This window comes from Gossypium hirsutum, chromosome A01, assembly GCF_007990345.1.
Source record: "Gossypium hirsutum isolate 1008001.06 chromosome A01, Gossypium_hirsutum_v2.1, whole genome shotgun sequence".
Lineage (NCBI taxonomy): Eukaryota > Viridiplantae > Streptophyta > Magnoliopsida > Malvales > Malvaceae > Gossypium > Gossypium hirsutum.
Window position 1 is genome coordinate 73,714,153 of NC_053424.1, and position 15,112 is coordinate 73,729,264.

The window sequence follows — 15,112 nt, forward strand, 5'->3', positions numbered from 1 at the left end:
TCCATGTTGTGGCCATAGGGTGGGTATTCTGAATTGCTTGATCCTCCTCCACTTGCTTCGCATTGCATTACTGGGTGAACCTGTGAAGAACTAAGAAAATCATCAATTTTCTTATTCAAGAGTTCTACCTGATTAAAGAGCATGGTGACCGAATCGATGTTATAAACGCCGGTAGTTTTCATTGGCTTTGTCCTCATGACTTGCCACTGATAGTTATTTAGTGACATATCCTCTATAAACTCATAAGCATCTTCAGGTGTCTTATTATTGATGGTTCTGCCATTAGCTGCGTCAACCATTTGTCGAGTCGAAGGATTCAAGCCATTATGAAAGGTATGAACCTGTAGCCAGAGTGGTAACCCATGGTGAGGGCATCTTCGCAAAAGCTCCTTGTATCTCTCCCATGCATCGTAGAGTGTTTCTAAATCCATCTGCACAATAGAGGAGATATCATTAGTAATTTGATTGTTCTAACCGGTGAAAAATATTTTAATAAAAATTTTTCGGTCATCTGTTCCCAAGTAGTGATTGACCCTCGTGACAACAAGTTCAACCACTGTTTAGCCTTACTCCTCAATGAAAAGGGAAACAGCCGAAGGCAAATGGCGTCATCAGAAATGCCATTAATTTTAAAAGTGTCGTAAAACTTTAATAAATTTTCCAAGTGAGCGTTGGGATCCTCATCCTGCAAACCATCAAACTGAACAAACTGTTGGATCATTTGAATGGTGTTAGGTTTCAGTTCAAAATTATTCGCAGCAATAGCAGGCCTAACTATGCTTGATTCAATTCTTGTTAAATTAGGTTTAGCATAATCATACATAGTGCGTGGAGCAGGATTCTAATTTATTGGATCAGCAGCAATTGCAGGAGGTAGAAGATTTTCTTGGTTTTCAGCCATCTCCTCGATTGTGGTTGAAATGTCGTCCTCTTGCTCGTCCTCTGTGTATCTTAGGCTTTGCCTTCTTTCTCTTTGATTTTTGTGAACTGTACGGTCGATCTCACCATCAAAAAGTAGTGGTCCTAACGGGTTTCTTCTAGTCATAAATGAGAAAAACCTATCAGAAAAAAATAAATGAAAAATTAGAAAAGAAAACAAAAATTTAAGTTGTAATAAAAGTAAAATGGCTAAAGTAATAAAAATTGAGTGTTCCTAGTATCCTATTTCCCCGAAAACGGCGCCAAAAACTTGATACATGATATTCATGATAGGTTTTAAAGATTAATGAATGAATCGTTCTTGAGACTAACTTATTATCACGATTAAGGCAAGTGTACCTATCGAACAGTAGTATGGTTCAACAAGACCGGATTGCCGAACCCAAAGGAACCACGAGTACTAGCATTTACTTCTTTTTTATTATCTATCCTAAAAATTAAGAGGTTTGATTATCTAACCTAATTACTAAACTAAGAATGCACAGAAAGAAAATTTGGGAAAATACTTTTGGGAAAATTCGATTGATTAAGACAATACCTAAGAAAAATCCACCTAGACTTCACTTGTTATTTGACTCTGAATCAGGCGATTTATTCATTTGACTTGATTCGTAGAAATCCTTAAGTTATATTATTATCTCTCTCGAGACTAATAACGTCTAACCTTAGGTTGAATAATTAAAATCTCTTTCTAATTAACACCCTAGAATTGCATTAACTCAATCTATGGATTCCCTTATTAGGTTTCACCTTAATTCGGTAAAATCTTATCACCCTATAGGCGTGCAATCAACTCCGCTTAATTATGACAAATTTACTCTTAGACAGGGTCTATTCCTCCTTTGAATAAGAGATTAACTTGAATCAATATCCTGGAATATCAAAACAAGAATTAAGAATTCATAATTAAGAACAAGTCAAATATTTATCATACAATTCAGATAATACTAACAAGATCCGTCTTAGGTTTCATTCCCCTTAGGTATTTAGGGGGTTTAGTTCATACTTATGAAAAAAAAACATCTCAAAAGCATAAAGATAACAAAACATAAGAAAACCCAAAACTCCTGAAGGAACTTGAAGGGAGATCTTCAGTCTTGATGATGAATCCGGCTTCTGAGATGAATAATTGGCTTTTCTTGAGTAATTCCTTGCTTCCTACTCTGCGCGCCCCTTTTAAGTGCCTCCTCAGGTATTTAAATAGGTTTTTGGATGCCTAAGAGCCCTAAAAATTGGCCTTTTCTGAATAGGACTATACTTGGGCTCGGTAGGGACACGCCCGTGTGACACGCCCATGTGCGATTACTCCAGCCCATGGTCAAGGCTGTTGAATAGGCAAGGGCATGTAGTCTACCCGTGTAAGTCGTGCTTCAATACTCCCAAATGGACACGGCCGTGTGACACGCCCTGTGAGGAAGTCTAGGCCGTGTTGATTTCCCACGTGGGTCCATTTTCTCCGTTTTCAGCCCGTTTCTCACTCTTTTTACTCTTCTATGCTCTCCTAAGTATAAAACATGAAATTAAAGGATTAGAAGCATCAAATTCACCAAATCTAAGGAGAGACCATTCATAAATGGGCTAAGCATGGGATAAAAATATGTATAAATTATGGTTTATCAAGTTTAATGAAATTTTGTGAATTTTTTGTATTTGTGAAATAGGGACGACATTGATTAAATGTGAAAGTTTAGTGGCTAAAGTGAAAATAGGCCTAAATGTATGTTTTGGACTACATTGAATGAGTGGTTGATTAAAGAAGTTAATTTTGAATATATTTAGATCAAGAAAAGAGGAATCTGGAATTAGATCGGGGGAAGGCAAGATTATCGAGTAATAGACTCATTTCGTCGTTTTCATACCTAAGGTAAGTTTGTATGTGACGATTTCATTATAAATGTATGTTAAATGCTTTGATATTGCCTAAACTGTGATTATGAGATTTTCATTAATGTATGAATTGTAAATACGACTCTACAAAATTATTCGAAGATGGAATCGATAAGCTAGAAATCCCGGTTGAACCTTAGGAATAGATTTGGATACTTGTGACATGTTATATGATGATATACCAATTTTGCTTCTGGCCATGCATAGCGAATGAGTTGGCTTCGGGCCATGATATTAGCACTTCGGGTGCGAGTTATACCGATTTGGCTTCAGCCTATGCATATAAGATGTTTTGGCTTCGGGCCATAAAAATAGTTCTTCGGATAAGTTACCTTGATTTGGCAATAGGCCATGGTATAGGTAATTATCGTATGAGAATCATGAGTATCTAATTTTATTCTGAGTGGTTCAACAGGTAAACGAATGATTTGGTTGTGAAAGAGATTAGTACGAGGCGGTACATGTATGTACAGAACTTATTCGAGTATTAAATAGAGAAAGTTCGATGAGATGGTATTTGATCATGTTTTGAGACATGAGAAACGTTTCTAGTTAATGTGTATAATTGGTTGATTTGTATTTATTTGATGAATTAAGTTATTTACATACAAGCTTACTAAGCTATGAAGCTTACTTCATGTTATTTTTTTATGTTTTATAATGAATCAAGGCTAGCTTGGATCCGGAAGTCATCGGGAACATCATCGCACTATCGGACATCTTTTTGGTACTTTTGAGTTGTGTAATTATGGTTTATGGCATGTATAGGCTAGGTGTGGTATTTTGGTTGTGTTTATAGCCATGAGAGTTGGCTTGTAAATGATGTTAATGTTGATGTGTGTTTGACTAATAGAAATGGTTTATTTTGACATGTATGGTATGAACATGGTTATTTGAATTGTGGAGTTTAAATGCTTATGAAATGCTTTAATGAAATATGATTTTAGAAGTTGAATTGATAAGTATTTGATTAGGTAAATGGCATTGAATTGAGTATTGAAATTGGTTGAAATGGATATTGTATGAATTGTGCATTTGGTTGATGTTTTGGCTACCTAATTCTGTGATGAAATGGTATCATTTTGATTGTTTAGGTGTGCATGAATAAGGGTGGCAAATTGGCCTTGCAAATGGCCTATTTTTGTCCACATGGATAGAGACATGGGCGTGTGTCTCAACCGTGTGTGATACACGGTCATGTTACATGGCCGTGTGTCCCCTGGTGTTGTTATTAAAATGAAGTCAGTATGCTCCACATGGTCTCACACACGGGCGTATGACTGGCCGTTTGGTACAAGTCAGTATACCCCCTAATTGGCACACGGCTTAGCACACGAGCGTGTGACTTGGTCGTGTTTCATAAGTCAGTATACCCTATAGTTTTGGCACGGCCTAGTGCATGGCCTGGTACACGGGTGTGTGTGGCCACTTCGAAGGGCACACGGGCTGGACACAGGGGCGTGTGGTTGGTCGTGTGACCCAAATCACTATGTATGCCCTATTTTTACCCGGCCTGTTCGCATGGGCATGTGACCCCTGTATGTTTGAAATTTTTTTAAGTTTCCAAAATTTTTGTAGGATATCGGTTTAGTCCTAAACCACTTCTAAAGCATGTTTAAGGCCTCGTAGGCCCTCATAAGGGATAATGTGATTGTGTGGAATGATTTATGAGAATGAATGCTTTATGGTTGATAAATGTATACCTTACATTGTAATTGATTGGTAATACCTCGTAACCATACTCCGGCAATGGATAAGGGCTAGGCGTGTTACAGAAAACCATTGTATTGGACAGATCTTAGTAAGAGAAAGATACACGGAGTTGACTTAGTTCGTGAAACTGAAGAAAAGGTAAAAGTAGTTTCGGACAATTTGAAAGCATCCTTTGATCGTCAAAAGTCCTATGCTGATTTTAAACAAAAAGAAATAGAATTTCAAATTGATGAAAGGGTATTCTTGGAAGTATAACCTTGAAAGAAAGTTCTCTGATTTAGCCGTAAAGGAAAATTGAGTCCACAGTTTATTAGACGATATGAAATCACAGAAAGAATTGGACCTATTGCATATTTGTTAGCCTTACCACCAGAACTTGATCGGATTCATAATGTTTTCATGTTTCTATTGTAAGACAGTAACAATGGGATCTTTCACATGTTATTTCTTCGTCAAAGGTAGAGATTTAGCCTGATATGTCATATAGTGAAGAACCAATTAAAATCTTGGCCTGTGAAACAAAAGAATTAAGAAATAAAAAGGTGGCTTTAGTAAAAGTTTTTTGGCAATGATGTGGTATAGAAGAAGCTACCTGGGAATTGGAGGATACCATGAGAAAGTAATATCCAAATCTCTTTACTGATAAGATTTTCGAGGACGAAAATTCTTAAGAGGGAGAGTTATAATAGCCTATTTTCAGTGAAATCGGAACAGTAGTTTTGGGACCACAAATCCGAGCCGAAAAGAAAATATATTTTTATATTTTTCCATGGTTAGTATTTTGATAGGAATGTCATAAGAAAATGTTGATAAGAAAATTTTACCGATTATGCGCTTAAATACGTAAAGGACCAAATTGCATAAAATGCAACAGTTGGATTCTAGAAGCTAACAAGGATCAAATAGCTATGGAATTCAAAACTTGAGGTCCTTATATGGTAATTAGACCATTATAGAATAGTTAGTAGATATTATTGGTGATTCATCCATGGAAAAATTAGAAAAGGTTAAGGACTAAATTGGAAACTAAAACAATTAAAAGATGATAAATTAATAAATAAGAAATATCATCATATTATTATCATTTTCATCCCTAAAATACATGGAAACTCTAAGAGAGAGGGAAGAAACTAATCAAGCTTAATTGGGAAAGTATTCTTGTCCTGTTCTTAGTAATTTTTATATTTTTGAGATCAGGATAACCTAATCTATCTAAATTGGGGATCAATTTGAAAAGTTATCAAAGTATAGAATTTTTTCCATGGATGAATATGCTGAAAATTTGAAATTTATGGTAGAAAATGAAAGGTTGTTCATTGATAAACAAGTTTTACAAAGTGAATTTTTATGAAATTGTAATCTAGGGACTAAATTGTAAAGTTGTGAAAATTGAAGAAAAATTTTGAATTTTATAGAATACATGTGTTGTAAATTTTATATTGAAATTTTGGTTCGGCTTGGAATAAGGAGTAAATTGCATGAATTTCATTTTCCGAGCCTCAGGACGAAATTGGAATTTATGGAAAGTTTAACGGCAAACTGGTAATTTTGCCTAGGATGTAAATTGGGTTCCACAGAATATGAAATGTGAGAAATTAATGATTAAACTCATTTATAAAGATTCAAATAACACAAATTCAAAGCTAGATTGAGGAAAATAGAAAGTTTTGGAATAGTAGATTTTCTTGTACGAATTATTATCGAGGTAAGTTCGTGTAACTTATTTATGTATATTAATATGTTTGAATTGAATGTTATATTTAATTTGAAAGAAGTAAATGTTTATGTGACTATATTAATTTTATAATAATATGAAATGATCACATGATTGGAAACGTGTTTAAAATGTTAAGTTCTGTTGGAATAATGAAAATCGATGGATACATGTGCTTTCCTGTTTATGAATGTGATTCTGCATATGTTGTAGAAGGGATTTAGCTTGGATGAGTAATCCCGATATAGCCTCTCGAGCATCCTGTTATATAGTTCCTACGAGCATCTTGATCGGTAGTGATTTACATGTGTTGCACACTACTGTAGCTCTTTATGAGCGTTCTAATACATGTTTCGATTGGTTGTGATCTGGCATATAATACAAACATAAATGCAGCTCTTCATGAGTGTCCCATCAAGCTCTCTTTAACTCTCTATTACCTTATTTGAAACTCCCTGATATTATCTATTTGGAGATATCTGAAAGGCTCTATGAGCTTCCTGAGTAAAAACACATATGAGTTTCTTGATTAGCTCGGATAAGTGTCCTGTTACATGATTACACAGCTCATTTGAGCATTCTGAAATGTGGCTCGAGAGTATGCTCCCTGATTATGTACCCTGATGGGTACCCCTGATTATGAATTGATGGTTTATAGAATTGTACACCATGAGTGTACTGTTTGAGTATCCACCGATATTTCAATAATTCAGCGGATAATACTCTTCACATGAGAAAACGATGAGATAAGTAGAAATATGCCCTGATTGTTCTGAATTATTAAATGAAGAATTTTATGATGAGCTCATCTATGATTATTTAATATATAAATGTATTAATAGACTAACTTGCTTGATTGAGTATATGTGTTTAGGTAAACTTGCCAAAATGATGAAAGCATGTTAATTGTTTGCTTAATGTTGTTAAATGCGATTGGTAAGTTTTAATTTTTGTTATACAAACTTATTAAGTATATAATGCTTACTAGGTTTATTTTCTCTGTTTTATAGTTCTCAAAAGCTTATGATGGTTGGAGATCGGTTGGAGCATCATCACACTATTCACTAGCTTGTTTTGGTAGAAATAGTAAACTCATTTTGGTATAATGGCATGTATAGGTAACTTGGCCATTGTTGGCTTATAAATGTTGTTTGTAGTCTAGCCATTTGAATGGCTAGTAATGGTTATTTTTTGGTATATCTAATAAGGTTATTCTATGGCAATATCATGAGTATATTATGGATTGATTGAGTTATGCTAAATGAATATCCTTAATAAAGATAAAATTATAAATATATATGCATGTCATGATATACTAGGCTGGATGTTAAAATTAGTTTGGTTATAATGCTTGGATTGGCTGGTATAAGTGTTGGTGTAGGTTATTGGCAAATTTGGGTGAGAAATAAAGCTAGGAAATGGCTTTATTTTGTCCACACGGCTAGACACACGGGCGTGTCTCTTGACCGTGTGTGACACACGGCTTGGCACATGGGCGTGTGGTTTGGTTATGTGTCCCCTGGATCTTAAATTTGAGAAACAAAATGCTCAGAATTGAGCACACGGTAGTGACACAGGCATGTGTCTCACCCGTGTGTGCTACATGGCCTAGAACATGGGCATGTGGCTAGCCGTGTGGCACAAGTCAGAGAGTTACATGGGGTTGAACACGACCTGCAGCACAGCCATGTCCTTGGACCACATAGGCATGTGTGCCCTACATCTAGGAAAATTTTAGAAATTTTGCGAAAAATTCTCTAAGCTTCCGATTTAGTCCTGACTAGATTCTAATACTCATATTGGGCCTCGAGGGTCCATTTAAGGGACGTTATGAATAGTCTCAGAAAATGAATAATAATTGTCATCAATTATCTATAAATATTATGAAAAATATAGTAATGCTCTGTAACCCTGTTCTGGTGACGGACACGGGTTAGGAATGTTATAGTTGAGACACATGCTCGTGTCTTTGGCCATGTGGATTAGAAATTGGCTAAAATCAAGCCATTTCCTTCACCCACCTCAAACATGTACCTAAACACATTTGCACATATGACCAAAGCATCAGAACCTTCCTAAAACGTGCATAAGAATGACCAACTCACTATACATAAATCCATACGACCAATATGCCAATAAGCCACCTCAATCATCAAACATCAAACACATCTAAACCTATGCATATTTATCCATACATTAACCATATACACCTAACTTATTTCAATACCAAACATGCCACAATTGAATACATTTCACACATACCAAAATTTAGCTATCAAAATAGGTATCAATTTACCCATATACACATACTACATCAAGATACCACAAGTACCAAAAGTGTACCAACCATAGTATCACAAGCCAAACTTATCAACTAACATACATCACAAGTTCACATATACATGCCATTATAACCTTGGCTAAAACATCAAAATCTATCGATATATTCGCTGGATAGTATGATAGATCTTCGACGAGCTTCCAAACCGATTGCGCTTTTGATAATCTATAAAACATAGGAAAGAAAAGTACGTAAGCATATAATGCTTAGTAAGTTCGTAAAATATAAAACATCAGTTACCATTTCATTACATAATATTAAATTTAGGCATAATACAATCCAACCATAAGCTTGGCATAAGCCTAAGCACTAGCAATAACACATGTTAGCATACTCAAACATAATCCACATGAGTTTAACATATATAAGTCATTACACATGAACATAATTCATTTGGATTCATCATCTTCCTTAAGATAACATGTATCCAATGTAACTCACCATTTCAATTCTTTTCATAAATACATATCATGGTTCATATTGAAACTTACCATTCCTTTCCTTTTCATGCTCGTTAAATCGTTTAGAATATCATCGGATACGGAATAGCTCACAAAAGTGTGCTAAACATATAATTGTAACTTGTCCTTTCATTTGTGTCATTACTCATACGAGCTGTAGGTCGGAATGTAAGCTGCACTACGCTGCTCACATGATCTGTGGAATATCCACAAAAAATATAGGGCCTCAACCATTGGTAGGACATTCAAGACCAACACCTGAAACATGGAAACCCTAATGACATGTCATTTTTATCCTACGAATTCCTAAGGTTCATACAGGGCTCGATAGTCGTTGTAACATTGTTGGATTTACATTACTCAATTACATAGCAATAAACATATTAGCATATAGATCAAAACATAACAGTAAATGATATATAATTATACGAACTTACCTCAACGATAAAGGCGTAGAAATAGAGTCGACTAATCCGAAGTTTTAGCTTTTCCATTATCTAGTTCTGTACAAGGTCTATCTTGATCTAAATAGATAAATTCAATTCATTTTTATTCCTCTACTATTCAATTCAGTCCCAGGTTCATACTTTTGCAGAATTACACTTTTTCCCCTATTATTTTAACTTCTTTATAATTTATTCCTTAAGCTTGTAAATGAAAATTTACGCAATTTCATCCCTAACCCATGCTAGCCAAATTTATTATGAACACATATCACTTATACAAATCATTATTTCACAGTTTCATCATGTCCTGTTCCTATTTTTATCAACAAGGACTCATAATCTATCATTAAACTTCAAAAATTATGCAAACATGTTCATGGAAAAACCCTAACCGTTTAACAATTTTGCAAATTAGTCCTCGACTCGCTTAATGTAAGCTACAATGGCTTCAAAAATATAGAATTCATTAAAAACGGGATCAAAATCACTTACATGCAATTAAATCAATATGGCTAAATGAAGAACCCTAGCTTTGGCTAATTCTTTCTTCAATTTTCAGTGGTAGCTAATTTGGAGAAGATGAATGGAATTTGGTTTCAATTAATTTACCTTATTAATTCTTTTAGCATTTCACCCTTAAAAATCATTCATAATTTCAATAGTACATAGCCATATACATCCACTAACTTCTTTAATGGTTTAATTACCATCTAAGTCCTTCCACATTAAAGTTCCATAGCAATTTGACATATTTAACTAATAGAACTCTACTTTTACACCTTTTATGATTTAGTCCTTTTCACTTAATTAAGAATGTAAGCGTCAAAATTTCTTAATGATATTTTTATACGACACTGCTAAGATACCGTAAACATTAAATTAATAATAAAATAAATATTTACTCGTCGCATTTGTGGTCCCAAAACCACTGTTTCTATTTCACTACAAATGGGTTGTTACACCAGGCCATGTGCCTCATACGGATGAGACACACGCCCGTGTCTTGGGCTGTGTAACATTTGAAATAGGGACACATGGCCGTGTCCCAGCCCGTGTCCTCACCTGTGCAACTCTCTGAGTTGGGTCACGTGGCCATGTCACACGCCCGTGTGCCAAGTCAAATATAAAATTTTATTTTATTTTATTTTATTACATGGTCTATAATATGATAGAAATGTCATGTGAAAATTTTTATAAGAAAATTTTAGGGATTATGTGATTAATTACGAGAAGGACTAAATCGCATAAAATGTGAAAGTTGAATTCTAGTAGCTATAAAGATTAAATAGCTATGGAATTCCAAAATCAAGGTCCTTATATGGTAATTTGACCATTAAAGAAAGTATGTTGATATTTTGGTATGACTCATCCATGTAAAAATAAAAAAAAAGGCTAAGGACTAAATTAGAAAGATGAAAAGTTATTAAATGAAAAATTAATTAAATGAAAAGGAAAACAATTTCATATCATCTTCCCAAAATATTTCCATGGAAACCCTAGGAGAGAGGAAGAAGACTTATTAAGCTTATTTGGGTAAGTAATCAAACCCCGTTTTTAGTAATTTTTATAGTTTTGAAACCGGGATAGTCTAATCTATCTATTTGAGGGATTAATTTGAAAAGTTATCAAGGTATGAAAAATGAGTCATGGATGTATATGCTGGAAATTAGAAATTTCTGGTAGAAAATGAAAGATTATTGATAGATAAACAACTTTTACAAAGTGATTTTTGATGAAAACATGATTTAGGGACTAAAATGAAAAGCTGTAAAATTGGATGAAAAATTCTGAAACTTTATGAATACATGTGCTGTAAAATTTGTAATGGGGCTTTGTTTAGGCTTGGAATAGGGAGTAATTTGCACAAGTTTTATTTTCCGAGCCTTGGGACAATATGGGAATTTATGAAAAAGTTAGGGGCAAAATGGTTATTTTGCCTAGGATGAAAGTTAAGTCTACTTGAATGTGAAATATGGTAAATTGATGTTAAATTTACTTGTATAGATCTGGATAGACCAAATTCAGAGCTAAAATTAGGAAAATGCCGGATTAGTAAATGTTTGTACACAAACCTTTGTCGAGGTAAGTTCGTGTAACTAAATTGTGTTTAATTACATGCTTGCATTGATTGTGTTTATTTAAATTGTATAAATTTCGTAAATATGTGAAATGTATACATATTAGATCAAGCCTGATAAATAAAAATGTTTAAAATTAAATGATAATGACCGATAAATGATAAATGATAAAGAATGAGAATGTTACTTATATGCTTGAAATGAATGTGGAATGTGTTTATTTGAATTATATGAATGTTATGGATGTATGAAATAATTACATGCCAGATGATGCTTGAGAAAAATATTTAAATCCCGGTTGAAAATGGAAAATCGATGGATATGTGTAACACCCCTAACCCGTATTTGTTGCCGGAATAGGGTTACTAGGCATTATCGAATATTACACGTCATTCACATACATTTATCATTCATTATCGTAAACTTGTATAAGAGTGGTTCGGGACTTTACCGATAACATATAAAAGCTTTTGGACACTTAGAAAAATTATGTAATTATAGGTCACACACCCGTGTGAACGGGCCGTGTGTAAACATGGCATACATAATGACTTGTACCACATGGCTGGAGACATGCCCATGTGCCTTGGTCATGGTCGAAACTGACTTGGGTCACACGGCTAACCATATGCCCATGTGTTTAGCCCGTGTACCCTTCGAAATGGCCACACACACCCATGTGCCAAGGCTGTGTGCCTCACACGGCCACCAGACACCCCCGTGTGTCTAGGCCGTGCTCAAGACTGACTTTAAATTGTAGTACTACCCCAGGGGACACACGACCGTATAATATGACTGTGTGTCGCACACGGCTGAGACACACGCCCGTGTTGACAAAAATAGGCCATTTGCAAAGCCAATTTGCCACCCTAATCTCAAGCACATATAGTAACCAAAATAACATCATTTTAATATGTCTTTAAGCAGCCAAAACATGCCAATTCATCAAACCAAAACTATCACAATTTATCTAACGACTAGCCAAGATAACCAACACATAATTACACCAAATAAGCCAACATATAAGGCATCATATGCATCACATATATATAACACTTACCAAACACAATTTACACTAATTTTCATGGCAACACATGCCAACATTCATAAGCCAAATCTCATGGCTAATATCATAGTTCAAAATACATCAAAATGACACTAGCCTATACATGTCATATACCATATGTATACAACAGCTCCAAAAGTACCAACAAGTAGTCGATAGTGTGATGATGGTTCCCGATGATCCTCGATGTTCGAGCTAGCTTCGATGATCTATAAAACATGGAAAGAACATACAAAGTAAGCTTTAAAAGCTTAGTAAGCCATATAGAAATAAACTTATCACATATCACAATTATAAACCAATTCATTCATTTGAATCATGGCATAACAGAATAGCAAGTTCATATTTCTCATTTAGCTCAATTGTTCATAATCACTTACTTATAAGTACATCACATTCCATGTAGCTCACGTATCAAAAGATCATATTCATACTCACCTTTCATTGCCAAATTCCATATGCAGTTCATACGTACCTAAATCAGATATACATTCACATAGTTACTCATTTCTCGGGATGCCCGTTGAACCGTTTGAAATCAATAAGGATACTCGAATAGCTCGAAAAGCTCGTACAATTCCAACGTCCCAGACGTGTCTTACATGTAATCAAATATCGATGCCACTGTCCCAGACAGGGTCTTACACGAAATCATATACGATGCCGATGTCCCAGACATGATCTTACACGTAAATCTCAAATCGATGCCAATGTCCCAGATGTGGTCTTACACAAAATCTCATATCGGAATCCTATGTGATGACATATGTATCCTAACCATTTCTATGGTTCGTACGGGGCTTTTCGAACTTTGTCACATTATCGAAACTTTCTCAGATTTCACATTTTAACACTTTAGTCATTAATCACAAAAATCACAAAATATACAAAATTTCCTTTTACACATGTTTAGCCAAATTTTCCCTTAACTCATATAAGGCCATATATTTCATTTATTTCACATATTAATCCTACATTTAGCACATTTCACAAATAAATCCCCAAAAGTCAATTTCATCAAAAATCACTATACAAAACATGTTCATCAATCACCACGCTTTCTTAATACACCATTTAACAACACAAAACTCATGGATTCATCCATGGCACATCTCAATATCATCATCAAATTCAGAAATTCAAGCATGGATTAGCTAGAGCAAGACATAACAATCACAAAAACATAAAAATCATCTAAAACGGATCAAAAACACATGCCTAATTGATGCTTGAGCTTGCCGAACCTTAAATAGCTCTTTTTCTTTTCTTTTTCTTCTATTTTCGATTGATGAACAAAGAATAATGAATACTATGGCTTTTGTTTTTCTTTAATGAACACATATTTAACAATTACCAAATTAACCTTTATTAAAACATTAAAAACCCACTAATATAAGCCCATTTTTGTCCATCCATTAACCACATAGTTTAATAACAACATAAGGACCTCACACTTAATAAGACATAGCAAGCCACTTTTACAAATTCTACGATTAGATCCATTTTATCAAATCGAACACACAAACGGTAAAATTTTCATACAAAATTTTCACACATATCATATATCATGCTGTAAACACAGAAAATAATATTAAAAAAAATACTTTTCTCACTCAGATTTGCGGTCTCGAAACCACTATTCCGATTAGGGTCTAAATCAGGCTGTTATAATATGTGATTTCCCAAAATGAATGAGGTCCTGCATTTGTTGCTAACGGGATTTAGCTCAGACGAGTAATCTTATTGACCTCATTATAGAAAAGATTTAGCCCGGACGGGTAATGTAACACCCCTTACTCGTATCTTACGTCGGGACAAAGTACGAGGCATTCTCGGTCTTTAACATACACTTTAACATAAACAGGGCCTTTCAAATTTCATCCAATCTTAAAAAATTCAAACATAAACACAATGTCCCTTCTACAGCCCACATGGCCTTTAACATGCTTCAAGGGTGGTTCAGGACTAAACTGAGTGCTTCTAAAAATTTTACAACACTTAGGAAAAATTTTCTTAGGAAAAATTTTCCCAAGTTGGGAGAGTCACAAACCTGTGTGGGTAGGCCGTGTGAATTTCACATGCCCGTGTGGCTAGGAGACGCCCGCGTCCTCAACTTGTGTAGCTCTCTACTTATGACGTCAGCATAAATTAAAGGTCACACGGCCAAGTCACACTCCTGTGTGTTATGCCATGTGGCAAATTTAATTTTCGCATTTAAGGTGCAGACTTCACACAGTCTAGGCACACTCCTATGTCTTGAAGCTGTATCTTCCACACGGTTCAGACACACGGCCGTGTCTCTGCCTATGTGTTTACTACCATGGATACTGACTTACAAAACTAGGGTGCATGGGACACAGTGTCGGGCAAAACGCCCATGGGGCTGACCATGTGTGGAAAAATTTAAGGCTATTATCTGTAACGCCCTGAATTTGGGCCTAGAAGTATTGGGCCTCGAGTATGGGTC

At 34.9% G+C, this 15,112-nt stretch overlaps 1 non-coding gene across 1 annotated transcript; it reads left to right on the top strand.

The window, feature by feature from the left end:
* Window positions 1-357: 357 nt before the first annotated feature.
* LOC121206490 (small nucleolar RNA R71) lies at window positions 358-463 on the top strand. The gene has a single exon (XR_005901527.1). It is a non-coding gene; the product is annotated as a small nucleolar RNA R71 (small nucleolar RNA).
* Window positions 464-15,112: the final 14,649 nt, after the last annotated feature.